General features: G+C 36.2%; 1 long non-coding RNA gene across 1 annotated transcript; it reads left to right on the forward strand.

Annotated features, from left to right (window-relative positions):
* The first annotated feature begins 15536 nt into the window (after positions 1 to 15536).
* On the forward strand, positions 15537 to 21003 carry LOC136759975 (uncharacterized). The gene is made up of 3 exons (XR_010820137.1): positions 15537 to 15604; positions 19005 to 19075; positions 19870 to 21003. It is a non-coding gene; the product is annotated as an uncharacterized LOC136759975 (long non-coding RNA).
* The last annotated feature ends 2800 nt before the right edge of the window (positions 21004 to 23803 follow it).

Here is a 23803-nt window from a genome sequence, read left to right on the forward strand (position 1 = left end):
TGTTATATGTGGGGTGTTATTGTGTTGGTTTAGGGAGGGATGTTTGTGGGTATTTGTGTCTGTGTAGCTCCCCCCGTCTCCGGGTGGTACAGCCTGAGGGCAGTGATAGGATGGGAGGGAGTCACCAGTTAGGGGGATATATAAGGGTGTGGTGACACGCGGCTCGGAGAGTCGAGTAGTTTGCTAAAGAAAGACAGATCTGAGTGAAGTTTATTGTTTATCTGAATCTTAGGGAAAAGGGCGAAAGTGGATGTACCTCTTTGAAAAAATCAATAAACACCAGTTCTGTTTTGGAAGACTTCTGCTTCTTTTGCTTTTATTTCAACAGAGACCATTAAAAGGTTAGGTCGCTACAATAGAGAGGAATGTTAATATACCACTCAAGCCTGATAATACAGATCAAGCCAATTATGCAATTGTAACTATGAAAGATGAAGAAGGAACTGTGTCCCTTGACTGTATTTTAGCTCCCTGTCTACTTTGCTGTTGGGAAAAAACAAACAAAAAAATTGATTAATTTAAAGCTTAATTGTGCCATATTTCTAATTCATTAACGATTGATGGTATGGAGCAGAGAGAGAACAGAAGTTGATGGAAATGTTAGGACAATTCACAGACTCACAGACTGAAAGTGGTAATTTCTCTACAACAGTGGTTCTCAAAGTGAGGGCTATTATAGAGTTATACGTAATGATATGATAAGATCTTAATGCCCCCCCTTAAAAAAACAACAACAACAAAAAAAATACTCATGGCTACAATATTTTCCTCTATCTTCTGGCAATTTGAATCATTTTGTATGACTGGTATTTAGAGATAAGCGAGTGTGTTTTGTTACCAGGGGTAGGAAGCTGTGTGGTCTGCAAGAATGTTTCCATCAGCTGAGTGGTCTGCGGGCCAGAAAAGTTTGCAAAAGACTTCTCTACAGCTGTGCTACATGAGCCTGTTCGAGTGATGTTAATCCTAATGAGCACCAGTGCCTAGTCCTGGGAGTCGGTGTTCGGTGGCATGTTTGACACACACTGAGGCAGTGTAGCACAGGTGCTTGGGGGCATGACTGTGAAAAAAAGGACATTTTGTCAGGGAAGTTGCACATGTGAACACATAGTACATAGTTTAATACATAATGTTTCTTCTTACACTGGTGACAATTCTGTGTAAAAGATCAACTAGTCACATATTGAACTTGTAATTCCAAGTATAACTTCAACTACTAGATGCAGTGAAACACCACTCTTCTGTTTGATTCTGTCTGTGACCTGAAGGAATAATAAACATGAATGACAGAATACAGAAATATACAAATGTGTACTATAAATAAAAGAAGTTCTGATAAGACTGATACAATGAATTAGATCTCAACCAAACATAAAACATTCTCAGTCAATATGCTAAAGCTTTGTCTCTTAATAGACAAACACATTTAAGCATATTAATATGTAAATCTAACAGACAAGGTAATTTAGAATTAGCCTCATGGTAAGTTAAATCACACATAATGTAACAAACATTACAGTTACAGTACTGTTGGCAAGACTTTAAGTTTTTGAACTATGTTTTTCAACGGTTAATTCATGGCACTTCTGAAAGTTCAAATCTGTAAAGAAAGCTGCCAGTAACAGGACACTAAATGGATTTGCTTAAATACAAAGTATTGAAAAACACTGAAAGTATTGAAAAAAATATATTAACATTCATAATGATTAAAATAATAATAATTATAACATCAAAATATTAAGAGAAAGATAATAATAATGATGATTTGTAGTAGTAGTAGTAGTAGTAGTAGTAGTAGTAAAACAACATTTGATTTAATTGTTCTTCATTAAAAACAAACACAAAACAAAACCCATTGCATAAAATGACTCTAAGAATTTTGCAATGTAGTTTTGTAGGAGTTACTTCTAGAAAGTATATTCCAAGTATAATGTATTTTATAGCAACAGTTAATAGATTACTAAAGCAGGACAGTTTAACAAATACTAGTAATTACCAATAACTATTCACTATGTGTAGCGGGCCGCTATAAAATCCTAACTAGACTATAAAGACTTGGAAGACATGGAGTAAGAAAGGCTTTATTTTCTTGATGTTTACCACAAAAGTCTGATCAAGCAGATCAAGCCACTTTGCAGTTGTAAATATGAGCAACAGAGAAGGAATATGTAATTGCATCTTTATTTTTTTTATCATGATGCATAATTTGGATTTAAAGCAGAACAAACCAAATGTACTTTCAAGAATAATACAAAATACACATTCAATGTTTTCAACATGAGGCACAGGCCTATTGATCTTTTTTGCATGCAGCTGGGCTATATATAAGAGCTTGTCATATTTTATTGCTGGTATATTAATCAAAATATCATGAAAGCATTACTGTGTAGAATGCACATATAAATATTTACAGAACGGAATCAATTTGTTTACTGAAGTGTTACCACTGTGTACGTTGACTGTATTTTTGCTCCTTGTTTACTGGGCTGTTGGAAAATAAATCCTGATTAATGTAAAGCTTGATGTTATATTTCTAATTGCATTAACCAGTGAAAGTTTGGAGCAGAGCAAGATCAGAAGCTGATGGAAATGTGAGCACAATCCTGACTGACTCAGAAACTATATATATATATATGTTTTAATGCATTTTGAAAGTGGCTCTGCTTTGTGTACATGGGCCTGTTAGAGTGATGTCCTCCATTATGTAATGGATCTACCAGTGCCCAGTCCTGGGAATCAGTGTTGTGGTGTAGCATGTTTGACACTCACTGAGCCATGACTGCAATCTGGTTTGCAACTGGATTCTGGCCACATGTGCTACATTTCTGAAGCACTATTTGTTTATGGCCATCTATCGAAACGTGATATTTTTCAAGGGAAACATTTCTGTAACTATTCTCATTCCAAATTCACAAAATAAAAAACCATAGTCCTTAGGTCTGATGAGTATAACGAGTCTAATTGATTTATTCTGAGCATTCAGAAAATGTGTTTCCTGATTTAGCAGACAAATACCCGGTGGCCTCTGAAAAAAAGCTGTGCAGCATGATTTTATGTACTTTTTGAGACTTAAGAGCTGATGGAAAAAAAAAACAGTTTATATTAAATTATTTCACTAAATTAGAGTTTCAGAATCTATCTAAACCATTTAAATTGTATATTCATGCCAAAGAAAGCAAATGGGGAAAACATTGATGGACCAGCTGCCTCTCTGATGTACCTCGAAGCTGAATTTCAGGGGGGGAGATGATCTCAGTCCACCAATCTGTAATTTCTCATTTTGGCATTGCACCTGACAGTTGTGCATAATATCTACTCAGAAATAGTCAGTTTCCACTAAACTTATTTGTCAGTAATTAGGATGAAAGAGGAATGATAACAAAATAAAACTAGTCATTACAGAATTGCTGCGAGCTCTGAGCGTATGATACAAACACTAACAGAAGTGTGGTAAGAACTGCACCACTAGACTACAACATTGTGGGCAAAATCATTCCCAAATTATGGATACACAGCTGCTTCCCAATACAAGAGCCTGACAGGTCACACAGAATTAAAATAATGTGCTTGGGGAAAAGCATATAGTAAAAGCCTGGAGGTTCACCGAGCTTGAGACGTTTAAGTTCAAACACAAATAAAACAGAGCTGGCCCTTTTTAGAAAAAAAAACAAAATGGCCAAAATTCCAGACAAATGAAGTGTAATGGCTAATCACTAGTGTAAGACATCAAATTAGTAAGGAATCCACAGGACCACAGTGAATCAATAAGATGTTTTTAGATGGTAATAAACTAATCTAGAGAAACAGGTGACAGAGATATCTGGACTCAGCAAAGTCTTAGGCCCGAGCAAAAATAGTTGCAGGCATTTAAAGGTTAAAACCTCAGGACAGAACAAAGAAAAAGGGATTATATTGGATTAATTGAAAGAATCAATGAATAACTGCTGATTAATATGAAAATCTAACAGATTATATTGGCTAATGAATAATCAACAATTTAGATACTGAGTAAATATGATGCCCCTTTGTTACGCCCATTCAGTACAATTCCACCACACCACTTCTGTGACCTTGTGGACAACTCATAGTAACAACACGAAGGTTTGTTATTAATTTACCCATGTTTACCTCATCCCCTGCAAGTTTCAAGGTGAGAAACATTACATGTTATGGGAACTGAGTATCTCCGTCTGCTACAGACGTCTCAAGACACAGAAAGAAAGGCAGATACACACAGGCCATGTATGAGCCTATTTTAATTATTTGGATTAGCTCTATATAGTTGCTGATCAATACTAGCAATTCTCACACTAGCAACTCAAAAAGAGTAACCGAAAACCAAAGGGTGTTTTAGTAATTTGAGCTCCAAACAGAGGTGACAGCTTTCCAGGCATTTAAATAATTAAAGGTGCAGTGGCTTTCATCCCTGTTGCAATGCACTGTCCACATAAAACGTTTAGATTGAAGCTTTATGAGTCGAGTTCCAATAGAAAATGCCTCCGTTTATGCACGGATGATCCAAAGCACATTACTCTTGTACCTAAAATGACTTATTTTAGAAATACTTATCAGTCCAGATGCTTGCTCAGGATGGCTGACTCCTGATCGATGCCACCTGTCACATAATTCTCTGGTTGATTGGAGCATTCAGCTGTTCCCAAACACACCAGTGGTGACAGATTCTGAGATGAGGACACCTCACACTCTGAGATGGCCCAGATTGGATTTCTACCCTTATACGTTCTGTTAGCTGTAAAGCTCAGATAAGGTATTGTAAGCCTGGAGTTTGAATGCATGTAACTGTGCAAACTACCCAAACTAACCTAAACAAACTAAGTAAATACATTTTTAAGCAGGGATACAAAATTGCTATTTATTGTGCATTATAATAAATAAACCAATATCATTCAATCTAACCAGAACTAAATATTTAGCCATGTAAAGAATATATGGAGCTACATTCTAGATATGAACACTTAATTAGTGTTTTATTATTTAAAGAATACAAAATACAAAGCCATTTAACACTACGGACTTTGAAGAATGCCATAAGTCATTTGTTTTTATTAATTATCTAAAAACAAAACTATCATGCCTGTAACACAATAAGTGGAAAATGTTACTTTTATAGCCCCGAATTGCTGTAAAAAACAGTAATCATAGATCTTTCATCGATCAAGACCAGTAAATATTATTTTCCTTGGTAACCCACAGTATATTATAAGACATGTACAGCTTTAGTGTGGACTAAAATATAACAGCTTGCAGCTCTAGAATATACTTTTATATCCTTGATGAATTTGAGTTTCATAAGAAAGAGCTATCTCTTTGATATGTAAGCAACATTGACTATTTATTATTATATACAATCAGGACAAAACTGGTATGGGCTTGTCTATGTTGTGGTCACTGTTGTTGCTATTCAGGCCTTTAAACCAGTCATATTTATTGTCAATAAATATAGTTTCTATAAGTCAAAGGGTTCACTAAAAAAAGTAATTATTCAGTATCGGGTATTTCTGAGAGACTTGTGCATGTATGTGACCTGAAAGGACAGTGTCAGAATACCAATACTCAATTGTCCACTTAACTGATAGCATAATGTAATTTTTCACGCTTGAGAAATGCTGATGCAAGATGGTTTACATGTTAGTGTCTGAGTCAGTATAAATTTCCTGCTAGATAAGTAACTGGAACATTCCACAAAGACATGCCAGACAGCTGCCTCAAAAGAACATTATTGCTAGAGGAGGTTTTATAAATTCAAAGGAGAATACTGAGGCTGATAATTTGGCTAAAATGTTTTGTGGAATAATAGGAAAGCAGGACCATTGTATTGAAACGTGTGCAATATGTTCACGGTTCTTAGTAATAGACATAATGCTAAGATGATATTTTGTCACTCCCCAGCTCACAGAGATATAGGCCCATATTCATACAATTTTAGTGTCATGTTACATGTATCACCCCTTTTTAAGAGGATGACCAACAAACACACAACGGCACGAAAAAGTACAAGCATTTCATTTGCTTTTGTTTTCTTAAACTAGACACTGCCCTGCTTCTATGTGTTTCATTCCTTGCTTATAAAAAACAATTAATTAAGTGGTCAGGTTAATTCAGAGAAAATTCCCTTAAAGGATGGCTTAAACATGTAAACGTGTGTTTCTTTAAAATTCTTAATTAAAAAAAAAAAAATCAACATTCATTTCAAACAAAGTGTCTGACACATTTATCCCAGTTTTTTGTTTGGACTACAACAATGCAACTTGTTCATCCAGATTCCAGAGACCTTCATTATTTACTAACAGAGTATTATATTTGTGAGGATGTACAGAGCTTTGTGTTTTTGCTTGCTCATCACAGTAAGCATAAATCTGCAAATACAAGTCAGTCATAAATCTTCACGGCTGTCTCGTACCTCTGATTTTCCAGCAGCAATTTGAAATCTTTAACAGGATTACATGAGGTCTGTATTATTCTACCCAAAAACTAAAGGTCACCATCATGTTTGAGGACATTTTTCTTATGTACTAGTCATCCTTTTCCTTGATTGTTTATACCCAGGAGAGTATCATCGGTCATTCAATTAGTTAGATTGATTGGTTCCTGTGGTTTGCTGCGTAAGACTAACTTCAAATATACTTTGCTGTATTAGAACTGTCTATGCTGTAGTAGGTCTTAAGAGAGGCTACAAGGTTCAGGAAATTGGACCAAGTCATTGGTCACCACCCACAGTAATGTCATTTCCAGTGAGATAAGTAATCCTCAGAAATAAGCACGTACTTTCTTATTGCTGGTGTTGTTTGTTATCACACTGCTACCGACAGGAAGTATGTGAAACTGGATATGATGGGTCAGCTTGCCCTGTACAAATATATTTAATAAAATAAATAATTCAAGAAATCCAACTGCAATATCGAAAAGCCTGCTGTGCAAAAAGATTAGATATAGATTAGACCCACAGGATAGCCTGTAATGGCAGATGTATACTGGATAAAACTCAAATAATTACTGAGCAATAAATAAAAACATACACATAACATAAATACAACGAAAGTCTCTATTGAGAACAGTTTAATTGTATGGTCCTCATGATCTGGGACATTGTATTCTGGAACAACTTTTAAGCAATCTTTGCCCATAAAAGGAAGTTGGACATGCAATGAATAATGGCAGACTACCAATGAGAATACAATATATATAGCTAAAATGGTCTGTCAGAGGCACACCTCCAGCCCAGTGATGACCCCACTGCACCAAGACTGGCAGCTTCCACTCCCTGCTAAATGACCCCTGTTTTCACAAGCCAAAAATGTTAGTTCTTGAAAGAAACATCAATGTTTTGAGTTGGAGTTTCTGTCAAATTCACCCTGAAGGATATGATTCTCAGTTCTCAGTTTGCTTTTCATTTTTATTTGTTTTCTTATGTTTTCTTATCCTGACAGACTTGAAGCTCACAGCATTTAAGGAGCTGTAAAAAATGGGAAATGGGATGATAAGAAGAATTCCATGGCATTATGAAAATATGGAAATACCTCAACATATAATTATTGATTTTATTCAGTCTAGTTTCAAGCGTGTGATGTCACATTGATATTCTAGTTTTCAGAATTCTTAACACAAGCTACCAAACAATTTGTCTTCAGAGTTGTGTTATTAAAGACCAAGGCCCGTTAGAAAGGGCAGATTGAAATTACCCTCACAAGCCCTGTCAATGACAGATTAAGCCTTTGGGCAGGATATTCTTTGGGGTGCTGTTGACCTTGCTCTAAGATGTAAACAGGCCTTTATTTTCCAGTCTTCTCAGCAGTAAAATTATCCAATTGGAAGGCAAAAGTATTCTTCCTCCTGCAAATATTATGCATTACAAGACATATGTACAACACTTATGAAAGTTTGATAAAGTAAAACAGATTATTTCTAAGATCATCTATTATTTGCTTTTTACAATCATTCAATTAAAGATACACATCGCAGTGTTATTATTTCAGTTGCTGGTGACTAAAAACAGCTCTTGGCAAGGTCAATATAATCTTAAACATGACATCGGAAAACTCTTCTGTTTTCTGTGTGAGGTCTAGAGAACATTACAGATAAAGGATTATACTGTACAGGTTTGTCGCATATCCTCTTAAAAAGTAAGTGATTTTCACAGACACCAGATCACGATTCTTTTTATATGACCTTTACAGTCTTTCAGAATAGAATTTACTTTGTTCTTGAAAGTCATTGACAGTGAGTCAACCACACATTGTGAGGTACTAGGATGTCATTTTTATCCAGTAAATTGGTAGTTATAATTAATTTTCTTCCACTTTGGGCTACAAGGGTTATGAAATGTGGTTAGCTTGGTACAATACTAACATTTTTCCCAGACCAAAACCAAAATGAACTTACATTATGGTCTTATAATTACTGTTCAAAAGACTGTCATTCTTATTGTGCATGATTGTTTCTTTAAACCCCCATAATTAAACATTGCACAATTTAACCAACCTGTGAAAATATATGTTTCACATTGCTAAGTCTGTTTCAAATAGGTCAGTGGTTGAATAGCTCTCAATCTTCAGGATTAACATTTTCTCCTTGTTATCTGAAAGGAACTGTAAATATTTATGGGGGGAATGTAGCAAGAGAGGTACAGTAGATACATAAAAATAAAATGTTATGAGAAACATTTCCACAGTTTACAAGAATTGGCTGGAGTTTATGTATGACTTGAAAAAGTGAAGCGAGAAGGTTTGCAATTCATGATGTTCATCTAAAGTCAAGCTATAACTGCATTACAATATTATAAGCTTTACTTTAGATATTTTGTATTTTATTTGTATATATAAAACCTTACAACATATCACCACACTATTCATGTCCTTATTTGGATTCTGAACATACTTTCTCATGTTTAAACTTCTCTGGGTTCCCAGTTGCAAAAATACTTGCCACATTCAGTAGCATTCCATCCATGAAAGTTCAAAAAGACATGAAGAATCAGTCGGAGCAACCAATATGGAATAAGCCATGGCTATAGATTAGTTTAGTAAACTGTATACATATATAATTTGTGCTAACGTCTTATCATGTCCTAAAAGCACAATGTGGAGTTTTTTTGTGTGTTATACAGTTCAATTGACCTATATATTAATGCTAGTAATGTTCATAATAACCTCCAGTTATTATTTATTTCTTATTCTTATTGTGTGTATTATTAAGCCAAAGAACATCCAAAGAACATCCAAAGAAATCAAACAAACAAACTTACAAACAATATGGCCTTTCAATTTCACCAGCTTCCAATACCACTGAGGCTTTTTCTGACAGCACATTACCCAGAAGAGGCATGCTTCTAAACAGCAAGTCATTTTCTTTTGATCACTCTGCTTTACTTTTACATTCCTTCAGATTTCAGCACTCCCCTACTTTTGGATTAATCACATTGATATTTTCTTGAACCATGTAACATGAATCAATTATGCCATGTCAGGAATTCTAAATTGTTATTTGATGAAGGAGGAGCAGAAAATGCAGGGAATGTAAACACAGGGAACACATTCATCTGCGCATAACAGTAGAGAATTGTGGGTATGCACATAAAATGTGCCATGAGTCATCCTAACGTTTCAATATTAATAGCTTCAGACACATTCCAGCAGCAAAGCAGTTACATAACATTGTATGGTTTATACACTGCAGGATTGCTGCTTTGAAATTCCCTTCTTTCCTTTAAGGCATTCTGTGAATGTAATGAAGGGTAAGCTATTTTCCCCAGTGTTTTCTTTTTCATTTATTAAGTACAAGGCTCTCTGGTCTTCAGTCACACAGTAAAGGGATATATTTCAAAGCTATTTTTTCTCCAGCTTAAAATGCATCCAGTTGTTCATGGTCAAAGCAAATTGATAACGCAACTCGATTAATATTAAAATAAAAATGTGTACATTTTATTTTGTTTTGCAGGATGAAACTCTAACAAAATGTCCTCAAAGCCTTTACATCACACTTTCTCTATCAATAGTGTGGAATCTGTGAATAATTGTAACGTTTAAATGTTTGTGTATTACCTTTTCTCTGTTCAGTAACAGGTAAAACTCAAACTGTTCAATCTGACATCTACAGATCACATATCTCAAAATATAAATAAGTTCTGAAAACATAAATATTTAAAGAACATAACAGATAAGTCTTACTCCCTTGATATGGTATTGATTTTCTGTTCATTTTGTGTATTTTGTATAGTTATATGTCATTTTAAGTATTAAACTAGGTGATTGTAAAATGACTATTTCAAGACCTAAATAATTGACTTTCATAAGACTGGAAGTTTAAAGTGAGTGTTATGCACATTGCACACACGAACAAGCAGAAACTTTGGCTCAGCAGTTTCATACTATTACTTTCTCAGACATAGTTGAGTAATAGGACAGTTTTAACTTAATGTTCATGGACAGCTTGTACAGGGAAGTAGATTTGCAACCAGGATGTTTTGAAATGTATTCAAATAACTGTTAATGACTGTTCAGCTGAAAATCATTCTTGCACAGATAATGTGAAAGCAAATTAAATTGTGTTCTTATTAAAAACAGATAATTGTTTATTGTGAATTATTAACCTGACAATAATTAATTGTAATTTTAAAAGTCAGTGTATTGCAGGTTCACCCTGTAGGTAAGGGAGCATATGTGAGTAAATATTTCATTTCTACAATTACTACCTTATACTTTAAGGCAAGCAGAGTTACTTTACATTTTAATGCAAATTCAGGTGGATTTCATGACTGATGAAGTTTACCATATAATATTTTATATTTGTTTTATGATTTATCATTTATCATCATAAAAGTGAAATTAAATAGTGTTTAGGGAACTTACAGGACACTGTTTTGTTTCAAAACTTTAAATGATAAACCATATACTGTATTATAGAGGTATATTGATCATTTATAAATGGGATTATTAATGGTTTCTAACCGTTTTATAAACTATTTACCAAGCATGTATTAATGACACTGTGATATAAATTGTAACCAGTAAAATAATAAAATGAGATTCTGTATTGGCACAATTCCTCATTTTATATTATTAAATTTAATCAATAAAGCATCTTTATGCATTAAAATGGATATTCCTAAACAAGTTAGTGAATTTTAAGAGTGCTGTGCTAGTATCCATTAACCATATTAAGTGCACTTGTACATGATGTGCATAGATAATAAGACATCTGACAGCAATTACTTAAAACTAATGGAACTACGGATCCCTAGTAGCCAACAGCAATAAAATGAAATGTAAATGTAATGTAAATCTACTGAATGACCCAAGAAATGTAATGGACATATGAAACCAAGGGCCTTTAAAGGCTTCTAAAAGAACATGGAAATCTTGTGGATTGTGGTTTAACTTGATTAATCTGTATTCTGCGCACTCCACAGCTCTCATTGTTTAATCTAGATTGTTTGTTTAACTGCACAACATCTGCTCATGCATTGTGTCATATCTTTGAATGTCACAAGCTATAGTGTGTATTAGCAGTGACATGAGACTACGCCACCTTGTTTTGGAATCAAGGAACTCACACCCCCCCCACACAGAGCCCTCAGATGTTGGCACACCAAATCAGGACAACCAGGTAAGTGCAGTTATATTTATTTTTACAATACACACATTTCAAATTGAATACAGGCAGATAACTGCTATCCTCAGGGCAAGAAGTCTGAGGTAGCACCAGAAAAACAATTTTACATTTAATAATAACAGCTAAAACTGCCTTTATATAAAATATGGCACCAAATTAAAACCCTATAAAAAATATTAAAATATTAATGTTCTTCAGATTTTTTAGATCTTGGACTTTCAGTCTCCACTGACTCCTGGACAGATGAATGTTTCCACATATAGCAATACCAGTCAATGTATAGCAGCACAAACAAAACTAATTGTCTAAATTCTTGATCTCTTCAGACTCCTGTAGAACTCAGAAAACGCCGGTAGGTAAGTAGAGTTTCAGGTGAAGGAAAGTGACAGTTATATAAACAATAACAGACGAGATGTGAGAGGGGATGAGAGGGTCAGAAGAGGGAAAAGACAGGATGATCTGAGCATCATCTGCGTAGAAGTGATAGAACAAACCATGGGATGCGATGAGGGGGCACAGGGAGTGAGTGTAGAGAGAGAACAGGAGGGGGCCCAGGACGGAGCCTTGGGGAACGCCTGTGAGGAGAAGTTGGGGGGTGGATGAGGAGCCTCGCCATGTCACTTGATAGGTCCGGTCTCTGAGGTAGGAGGAGAACCAGGTGAGAGCAGTCCCAGAGATTCCAAGGTCAGCGAGGCAGGAGAGGAGGATGGAGTGATCGACAGTGTCAAATGCTGCAGAGAGATCGAGGAGGATGAGGACTGAAGAGAGGGAAGCCGCCCGAGCACATCTGAGGGAGTCAGTGACTGCCAGGAGAGCTGTCTCAGTGGAGTGAGCTGTGCGGAAGCCGGATTGCAGAGGATCAAGGAGTGAGTGATGGGAAAGGAATGCAGAGAGCTAACGATGGACAGCACACTCAAGGGTCTTTGAAAGGAAGGGGAGTAGGGAGACAGGGCGGTAGTTCTGAGGAGAGGTAGGTTCATGGGTAGGTTTCTTTAGGAGTGGGATGACAGCAGCTTGTTTAATGCAGAGGGGAAACAGCCATAGAGGAGTGAGGAGTTTAGGATGGAGGAGATGAAGGGGAGTAGATAAGGGCAGTCGCTTGGAGGAGCCAAGTAGGGAGAGGGTCCAGGGCACACGTTGTAAGTGGGTTACGATGTTCAGTCCGCGGTGGTAGTTAGGAGAGCCACAGGGGGGGCCAGGCTTTATGACACAGGGCCAATGGCCCCCCCTGGCTCCCCCTCAGAACTGCCACTGCACATCGTGGACAATACAACGTCAGCACACGCCTCCCCACACACCCTGAAAGAAATTGATGGCCCCCCTCATATTACACCTGGCCCCAGCCATGCCCCCCAAGTTAAGTTGAAAAGGTCTAGAACCGCCACTGGATCCATGTCTCGGTGAGAGTGAGGAAATCCAGAGAGTGGTGGGAGGCGAAGGCGGAGATGAAGTCAGCCTTGTTGGAAGCTGAGTGGCAATTCCACAGGCCACCAGAGAGTGGAGTAGAGGGGAGGGAGGAGGAGGGGAGAGGCAGAGAGATGAGGTTGGAGGGATTAGGGAAGCAATGGCGTACCGGTGCACACCGAGTGGAAGGAGAGAGCAGGACAGGAATCAAAGAGATGATCATGGCTTCTTGCTGTTGCTGTGCAGCATCTCCTCACAGTCTTCTCCTCACTGGAGTCCTGCAGCTAGGGTCCCTGCCCTTTGTAAGAGTGGCCCTTCAGAAGGGGGGCACTGAGGCTGCTGGTGCAGAGGACCAGGGGGCTGTTAAATACTCCAGCTGTAGCTAATTAGGATGGTACACACCTGCGTAGTGTTGAATGACACAAGGCTGTTGGGATGGCACAATCCCTTCCAGGCAGGACTGCTAATAGCAATTAATGGCCGCCTTGAATGTCAATACAGACAATGACTGTGCCAGACACACACAGTTACACTGAACAATAGCTTGCAACAATGCTAAATAATAACAGCCTACAATGTAATCGCTTCTGATTTACAGAAACTGCATGTCAATCTATGGACACAATGCGCTAAGTCAGTTGCTAATTGTATGTATCTCTTAGCTAAACTAGGAAAAAACAATACATAACTGGGCTGAGCTAGGCAACTCCTCTGCTGGCTTGCCTGAGTGTCCAGTGGCTTATTAGAACTCAAGAACTCAATAATATGTGAAACGAAAAAAACACATGAAAGAGAAGTGCAAATAAATAAGTAAATAAGAAATAGGATAAGAATACTAATGCGTCATAACTTCACAGAGTCACTGTCCGTGAATAAATACTATTTCTCCACTACAGGGAAAATTCCTCAAGCTGCAGGTGCAGCTACAAACTACTAGACTGGGGCTGGGATTAAATCAAAACTTTGACCTACGCACCAATAGAAAGCTACAGAACTGTACTCAGTTTCAGCTTAATTTTAAGTTAGATGCTACTTTCTTCTAATCATAAATGTAACTGCTATGATGTACAGGTTTGTATTTCTATTAGTGGGTGGGTCACAGTTTTTATTTAATCCGGCCCTGTGATTAGCAAGCACAACCCCCAATAAATAAATAAATAAATAAATAAATAAATAAAATCAGAAAACACCAAATTATATTCAACACATGCTCCAAGGGATATGTTTGCCATATTTTACTTGCTCCAGACAGCAGGTTTATATATTAGATATTAGACAGATATTCTGGAATCACACAATCCTGTGATCATGAACATGAAGTATTCTGAAGATTTAATACATTTCTAAGGTGCACAGTATGGGGATGAGAAGTTTAATTGATATGGCCATGATATCATACATGTTAGAACAAAGAGCTGCTGCTATGCCTCTGAGAAATACGGACACAGCTGTACTGTACTCCTAACGAATTTCTTTTAGATTGTGAAAGAACAAAATCAATTCCAAACAAAGTCCTGAGAGGAAGAACATCTAAGGACAACTGTTTTAAAGCCTGTCAACTCTGGGGAAGGTAGTGGAGCTTTTCAGAAACTCTTTCAGAAAGATTTGCTGTGTTCATTATATTCTCAGTTGCCTTTATAACAGTTGACAGTGCTGTTAGCTGGAGGTTTAATGCTGGCCCTTTTGATTCTAACACTCGTTAAAATAATTTCACAGAATGTATAAAGTTTTACAATCTGAGACTGGCTCCGTCTTCTGCTTTCACACAAAAGCCTCTTACAAACGGGGACACATCCATGCAGAATTGAGAGAATGGAAGACTAGAATTGAAATAATAACCCAAAATAAAACTGTAGAATATGTAGGCAGGTTGAACCTTTATAGTTAAGTGTGGCAATCATATTCTTGTTGTAATAATAATGTGGTGCAATGTAATGGACCATAGTATATTATATATATATTATATTGAACTGCTCTGAGCAAAAGCGTCAGTCCGTAGGGATCTCCAGTAAAAGTACATGGCTTTACCATCAGGTGAGGGATAACAAAGGGAAGACTGTGACCTTGGTATGGCGCCAGGAGGGTAACAACTTCATTATTGTGTGGAAGCAGCTGACTTTTGCACAGGAAGCAATTATAGCTGATAATGAATGGAGTTCACTCGCGGTCTATCAGCACTGGGGTTTTGGCTCCAGCCTGCATGAATAACTCTTCCTCCTCTCAGGAAGCTTTGTTTGTAAGTTTAAAGCTGTGCAGATTCACTTCTATAAAAGGAAAGGAAAAGGCAGGGCTGTATAATTATTATAATTATTATTGTGTCTTCATATTCTTTGGTACGCACAGTAGGATCCCACCTCCCTAGAACTAATTCCGTTATTATGGTTTTGGCGACAGCACACCCATGGCCAGACATTTCAAGTTAAAACACATTTGGGATGAATGCCCATCCAACTGGCAAAATATAAAGATAAAGAGGTGGTGGTAACAATGGAAAAGGTGAAAATGTCAATGTGCATTGCATTTAATAACTTAGAACACAAAACTATATTTAGAAACACACAAACGGTTGCAAAAGGTAAGTAAACTACCATGACTAAAAGTTATAACATTTTTCTGATATACCTAATGGTTTCCTTATGCTTGCAAGGATGGTATTTTAATTTCAAAAATTGGGGGAGACGTCCCCCAGCACCCGTAAATTATGCCTATGATCTGTAATAATAAATAAATATATATTTTGCAAAGCTGATGGTCTGATTGCTCATGGGCTTTAATGGCTTCTTCAAAACACAATCAGTACCACTACACCAAAATAGTTTATCAGGGCAGTAGGTATGTTGGGGTCAGCTATAGCTACGTGTTTTTAGTCACATTCATTACAATGCCAATTGTACAAAGTGTTTAACAACTCAGTAACAAAATGCTGTGGTCAAAGATTTCCTATTGTTTCAAGATATTTGTAACGACATGAATTGATGCATGTTAGTATTTGTCTTAATTATGCTGCATAATGTATTGAAATACTGATGTATCTGTGTTACAGTGATTTAATTTTCAGTCAATGTCAGATTGCCATATTTAATGATAATTAATTATGCCTTCCAGTCACAAAGACAAGTTTGTTGGCTTAAATTCATTGTCCATTTAAAGTGCTGGCAATATTTAAGGATTTGTATTTAATCATTATATAATAATACTATGTTCCAAAAAACCTTCATACAAATGACCAAAGGAATAGAATAAGACAAATTGTGTGCAGGGAATGCAGTTTAAGACGCAATTTCCTCATGATAGAGTGATCAGGGATGGGTAGATTACATTTGCTTATTTAACGTACATGTTGAATTGTTCTAAGCAAACATTAATGTAAATTTTCTCTCAACCTTTTTGTTTAAATATGTAAATGAGAGCTTCTACTTGCTTGTTCACAATGAACATTTCCTTTGATACCGAACCTTGCACGGAAGGCCCACTTCCTTTTGTTCTCTGAAGGCTGGAATTCAAGTTCCACTGTATTCCGGACACGAGGGAGAGCTTTGGTGAGGAGATATTATCAGTCACTAGAACAATGTTGTAGTCAGGCCTTAAATGAATTACTCATTGTTCAGGAGTGGATTGACTCCTTTGGGTGGGCTCCTTGCTGCATCACACATAGTCACTGTAGGTGGTTCACGGACCCACACCAGGCACATGACGCAGATGTGAACATGTTGCACGTTTAACAGAATGTGGAGAACTTTAGTTAAACAAGTTAAAGGACCAACACAGACCTCCCAGTGGTTGGACAAGAAACTCTCAGTGAGATTCTTTGTAGTGATTTTTTTTCTAGCATTATTTCCAAATAATGTTATGAAATATATGGTGTTAGACAACTAGTTAAATACATAATAAAGACAAAGGGCCGGATTAAATCAAAACTTTGACCCACCCGCTAATAGCAAACTACAAACCTGTACATCATAGCGGTTACATTTCTGATTAGAAGAAAGTGGCATCTAACTGAAAATGCAGCCGCTACTGAGTTCTGTAGTTTTCTATTAGCGGGTGGGTCAAAGTTTTGATTTAATCCCAAAAATCCCAAAATACTAAAATCCTTATCTGAAAAGCAAATGTATAATGTGTCTATTGTCAGATGTTAGGCTACAAAAGCTGTAGCTCTCAAAAAATGTATCCAGGTGAACTTCAAACTCACTTTCACTGCTCTAAAGGTTTGAAGGCAAGGGAAGGGAAGGGAGCTGCACACACTTATATAATACCATGAATTCCCATCTATGTAAACAATTCTATATATATTCTGCCAACATCTTATATTCAGAATACTTAGAATTCTGAATATGTCTGCCATGTAAATGTACTGATTCAGCTCTACTGTTGTCCATCAAAATTCATGCTGTGCAGATGCTGCAAATAATCTTGGATAATCACATACCGTGTTGTGTGTGTTGGTGTCTAGGGTAAAATACCATATTACTGATTTTAGAATATTAATGTTGTTCTAGAATGTACATACAGTCTGTAAACCACCACTGTATTGTGCTTATTGTTTTGTGATATCACAACCATGATTTCAGTATTCTTAACATTTATCGGTTAAGAGGATGTTCTGCCAGGGATAACTTTTTGTTGTCCCTGGAACAAGAGCAACACAAGAAAATCAGGTTGTGCGTCTACCTTAGGCTATATTGTACAAGACACAGAAGGCAGACTTAAGGACTATGGATGCATGTGTTCTTGCCTGTAGGCAAACAGGCCTCTTTCAATGACGAAAAGGACAATCTAGGATATGTTTCACTCCCTAGTAAAAGGATCTGGCATATTACCAGCTAGCTGAAATAGCAGAGCCAGCCAGCTATTTCCCCGCATTTCATGCACATCGTCATCCAGTGACAAGCCAAGGCTGGTGGGGAGATTTAAAAAAGAAGAGGAAAGAATGAAAAGGATAGAATGTACCGCAGTATAATACAATATTCTTTAGTTGAATACAAGATGTATTTTCCCTGAGTACATTTTCTTAAAGAGGATACCGATGACATTACATTTGTTATTCATTATTGAGCTGAAGGCCATTTTATATACCATTTTGTACTACCATTTTATATCCCCCTGAATCACTGGAGTGCTTCTTCTCAAATAACTTTCTGTTTCTTTATTTCATTATTTTGTTTTAATCTTACTTTCTGCATGTTTATACACATATTGTATATTCATTTAATTAGGGTTTGGTTTCCCCTCACTACTTCAAGCTGTAGAAAATGAGTTTGAATATTTAGGTTTCTTTAATGCTGAAGGTCAATTACCATTTCAACTAATTTCCTCCATTAATGTATTTATTTAATTAATTTTTACACTTTTGGGGTCTTTTGGATCACATCTATAGACACAATGACACACTAACAAAAGAGATCTGGGAAATAATAATAATAACAACAATGGCAACAACAATACTGATAATATATTCATGTATATATGATATTAGAAGCAGTTTAAATAGCAGTGACATCCTGTCTTGGCAGATGTGGCATGTATTCTGCATTACAGTGCCATGATATCTGCAATTTGAAAGTGAATGACAGCTCATTATCCTATTAGACTGAGATAAGCTCAGAGGTATTTTCTGTTATACATTAACACCCGTGCTTGCATTTTAATTGAGAGGAATGTTATAATGTCCCACGTTATTTCCCCAAATCATTTAAACCCCAAATAAAATAAATTACATATCAGCGAGATAAAGACATTGACATTGTTTATGCTTGTCCTGACTGCCGTGGCTGTGACAGGTGTTTGCTTTAAGCAGCTAAGGAAATGCTAAGTGTGCATCTTGTGTAGGAAGCAGGGAATGGTAAAAAAAAAAGACACAAAAAGGTGATCATATGCAGAAATGTCAGCGTGGGTAAGTAAAAGTGCCAGGTGGCATCATCAATGTCTGCAGATGTTCCTGACAATGTAAATCATGTTGTCTTCCTTCAATTCAGGCCACTGACGATCTGATTAAACTGAAGACAATTAAATAGGAAATGAAGCTGATCTGGTGAGACAACGTAAAGTAAGTCATTGTGAATGTGATGTGATGAGTCGCAATAATGCACATTCAGCTGAATTATGTGTGTGTTGCATGGTTTAATGGGATGCTAAGTGATCTAATAAATTACATAAAATAGTGTTGAGTCAGAAAGAGCAGTAATGTAGTTAGCAGAGTCACCTGATAGCTGTGCCAGCCAAGTGTAAGCATGGACAACCAGATAACCCTGCACACACACTCCTGACTAGGCCCCCCCGGCTGCACAGACAAACACAAAGTGTCCTGAATGGTTCTGACACCCAGAACACTCTAGAACAAAACAATGATGCAATATACAAAGAAGACCCCTCCTCCCACAGCACAACACCAACACACATAGGCCTTGCCAAGCATCAAATTCAAGCTTTATTTACATAGTCTATACAGGTCGATATACCCTGACTTTTTAACAGCTGTCGCCAATTGTTTAACTATTCAAAGCAAGTCTGACTGAAAGGAAGCTTGAAAACCTCCAGTATTCATCAATGGGGCAAAACAATATATGTGCGTCTGTCTTCCTAGAGCAAACTAATGACTCCTGTGTTTTGAACTGTATTAGCAAAGGGGTTGTCAATCAAATGTGCAATGTTGTGAAATGCCATTCTATGGAAATCGTTGAAAAGAAACCATTGACAAATTGTTTAATTAACGATATGAAGTGAATAAATATTAAAAGAATCACAGAATACCAATATTTCGAAGGAGGGATGGGAATACTACAGCTGCATATTTATAAAATGCTCGGTAAACAATGTTTGCTTTATGTTTTCATCTTACAGGTTAACTGAACTTCATTCCTGCTCCTCTGTGTGACTCCTCCATGGCTCGAGGACAGGAAGACACAAATATAATGTCAATATCAATCTTGCACTGTTATCAATTCAATTACATTCTGGAAGTCCTAATGAATTCAAGCAAGTGGTCCATCCACATCTAATTAATATACACTTGAAGGTTCAGTACTGTAACTACTATATTTGTATTTTATAAAAAGTCTGAAGTTCTGTATTGAAAGTTTGGATGCTCATGAGGGTGTTTCCATTGCTGTGTCCACTGTAGTTGCCCTGGTCTTCCCTGCCTTTTGGATGTTGGTCCCTGTGAGCAGGAACTAGCCCAGCTCCTTAGTGTACTGATTTTGTGATTTAACTATATATATATGTGACAAGTGTTAGTCTCCCTGGGTTTGTGTATCTGTTAAGAAAAACATAATAATTCCGGGAGAATGCAGTCCACCAGAGGAGACAAGCTGATGCTTGATGACAGCAAGTCACTTTGACATCTTAATCTATGGTCCATCATCCGTCTTCCTCTCCCTTCCTTCCTGTGTCTCCAGAGCTCTCCACAGGGCCACATAACAGCAGCCTCCACAGTGCTTCTTCTTTTCCTTTCTCTCAGTTTTAGGATCATCACCTTGAGTGGCAGGGAGCCACTCTGTCCGAGGCTCAGCAGTTATGGTCCCTTCCTGAATATCAGTAGCAGTGCCACCTAGTATCTCGAAATTGACTTCCTGTGAAAATGCCATATTATTTGGATGGACTTCCTGTCTATTTCAAGAAATCTAGAATTGGAGTTTAAAATACATATCTCAAATGCCTTTCAAGGATATCTCAAATTCAATTTGAGATATCTCTAACATGAGCAGAGATCAGGCAGTGAGAAAGGCAAATTCTCAGGGTCACATCAGCAAGGCAGAATTATGCCTTTATGCAAAATGCCATTTTATTTTTATTTTTTATATATTTTTTGGGGTGGTGGTGAAGGGGGGAGTAATTTGTTTATTGGTGAATACTTATTTTAGCAAGAAATACTATTCAGCTGACCTTGAACAAAATACTGAAAAAGAAGTTTAAATCAATGTATTATTCTGCTTTCAATCTAATTATTTATTTTATATACAAATGTTATACCTGTGCATGGAGAATGTTTTAATCTGTAAAAGAAGCAGTTAACTAGTAACAAATAATAAACTTGACTTAAAAAACTAAAAAGTCTGAGAATATAATACTTGTCCAATTTAATTATTTGAAAACAAGCCAATATAGCCCCCAACAAACAGAGCCATAGGAGAGCATATATGAGTGACCTTTTACTATAGTCCTGGGATTCTATAATGAATATGATGAAAATCAGATGTGGAAACAGTGGGGTGCACAAGTCTCGCTGTAACATTAGTCTGTTAGGACGCAATTTATTTTGAGCTGCCTGCATTGGGTGCACTGTGCTGTTGTCCCAGCCCCCTTATTGCATATGCATAATTAACAAAAATGACATCCAGTTGTAGGCCTCTATTTATAATGCGACCAGGCTTTGAAACTGCTTTATTGAAAACATATACATATAGCACTAGGAATAAAAGCTTTGCTGAACAAAACAAGATTCTTGAATGAATACCTATATCACTAAACCTGGAATAGCTCTTGGGGGCTCATCCAGGCATGAAGGTCACCAGAATCAATTGCATACAATTACAATTCATTAATACCAGGCACTGGAATGCCATATCCATTTAGTCATGCACGATATGAATGTGACTACCATTAGTTAATACTGTGGTGGGAAATAAGACTTGAAAGCTACACAACTACATCAGTGAATATATATTATTATTATTATTATTATGATGATGATGATGATGATGATGATGATGATGATGATGATTATTATTATTAATTGTAATTAATATATACAGCTTTAAATAAATAAAACATAATATTAGTAATAATAATAATAATAATAATAATAATAATAATTAATATATATGTGTGTGTCTATATATATCAATTAACCATCAGCAGCAGCATTTATATTGATTTGCTGCTGGATGAAGGCCTCCCCAAGATATTTCCATTTACTTTGATCTGTAGCTTCTCTTTTTCATTTTGCGCCTGCAAAGTTTATTTAAACTCCCATCTTTTATGTGATCATCTTCTAGGTATTTTTTAATCTTTTGGGATAAATTCTATAGCTTCAATTTTGATCTGTTCTTCTTGCAATATGTCCTGCTCATTACCATGTTAACATTTTCACTCTTTCAATAATTTTGGCAGACATTTCTTTATTTCTTCAACCTCTTCTTGGTATTCCAAGCATACATCTTTCTGCCATGCTTCCGTTTTTCGTCCACAGTTTCTGTAAAATGTTTGCATTGATCAAATACCATGTTATTTTCTGCAATATTATTTGACATCCAAAACTATATTTCCTTTCAGCAGTGTGCTGTTTCTTCCAAATGCGCTCCATCCCATTTTTACTCTTCTTTTGATTTCTTACATAATATCTCCAACTGTGCCGATTTGTTGTCCAAGGTAGACATAACTTTTGACTTAAAGTATGTGTTGATCTACTACCATTTTCTTAGATTTAACAAAGCTGTTAAACATGACTTTGGTTTTACTCAAGTTCATTTTATGTCAAGATTTAAAATAATTATCTTTGTTACAGGTACTATTATAAAATAAAAATAGTCACAAAGAGAAAAACAGAAATGCACTCTCTTCATTTTTCAGACTTTATATATATAACCTGAAAAAGTGAAACAAGGTCAGCATTCATCTTAGCTTAATTTCACACCAGCTTTAAAGTGGAAACTTGAGGGCAAAGGAGGGTCACAGTTTGTGGGCACTTCCTCTGATCAGAGAGTCCATTACAGTGTAAACTTATCCTTCTTCTCTGTTTCTCTCTTCAAACACCTCTTTGAACTTTGATGGCACCATGGTGGATTTTTCCCAGCCCAGAGGTACTTTAAACATCTAACAGACTTTACATTACAAACAAAAAGTGATGCAAATCCTGCTTAAATAATATTTAGACATATGTAGCAAGAGACATCTCATGAGAATAGTGTAAACGGCTTTTCTAATTTTGTTCCTTTTAAGACTGTGCTGATTGTGTGTAACCAAAGGATTTCAACTTGGCAAAATCCTGGTGCAATTAAATAACGTGCCTTCATTTGATTAGTACTTAACGAGAATGGGAAAATGAATGCTGAACTGTGGAAATTCAATTACTACAGTGTAATTATGTTCCCATGCGTAGTTCTGTCCTGAATGACATGTTTGACAAACCTTAATATGACTTGTACACTATTAAGCTTAGAAAAATAAAATGTTATTTATGTGCTCTCTTTCAAAGTGGTATATTACAGTTAACTTTTCTAAGGGTGATGGTTGATTTTTTGATGCTATATCAGGCTTTTTCTGATACTTGAATGCTATTTTTCTTGCACTACATATCACCAAATGGATTTGAAAGGTTTAGTAACTAATATTGACGAAACTTCTGTCCTTCTGATGTATTTTGAAATAGAAAAACAAGTTTTACATTCTCATGAAAAACACAACTTAAAGATACTTAATTAAAATCAAATTAGAGCTGGAATAAAGCATAGTTTATGATGTTGACTGTAGTTGTTAATAAGCTTTTAAAATGTTCTCAGTACAGTAGTAGATGCAGAAATTATATATATATATATATATATATATATATATATATATATATATATATTTTTTTTTTTTTTTTTTTTTTTTTTTTTTTGGTGACATGAAAATACAACTAGCCATGTATCAGGGATTTAATTTAGACATGAGTGGTCTGGATTGTTTTTCATGTTTTTGACAGTGAAATGTTTCAACATATCAGATAATCATATAGAATGTCAACCACAAGTGGGTTTGTATAGTAGAGGCTCTTTGGAGTTGATTTGTTGCTAATGAA

This window comes from Amia ocellicauda, chromosome 1 (assembly GCF_036373705.1).
Source record: "Amia ocellicauda isolate fAmiCal2 chromosome 1, fAmiCal2.hap1, whole genome shotgun sequence".
Taxonomy (NCBI): Eukaryota; Metazoa; Chordata; class Actinopteri; order Amiiformes; family Amiidae; genus Amia; species Amia ocellicauda.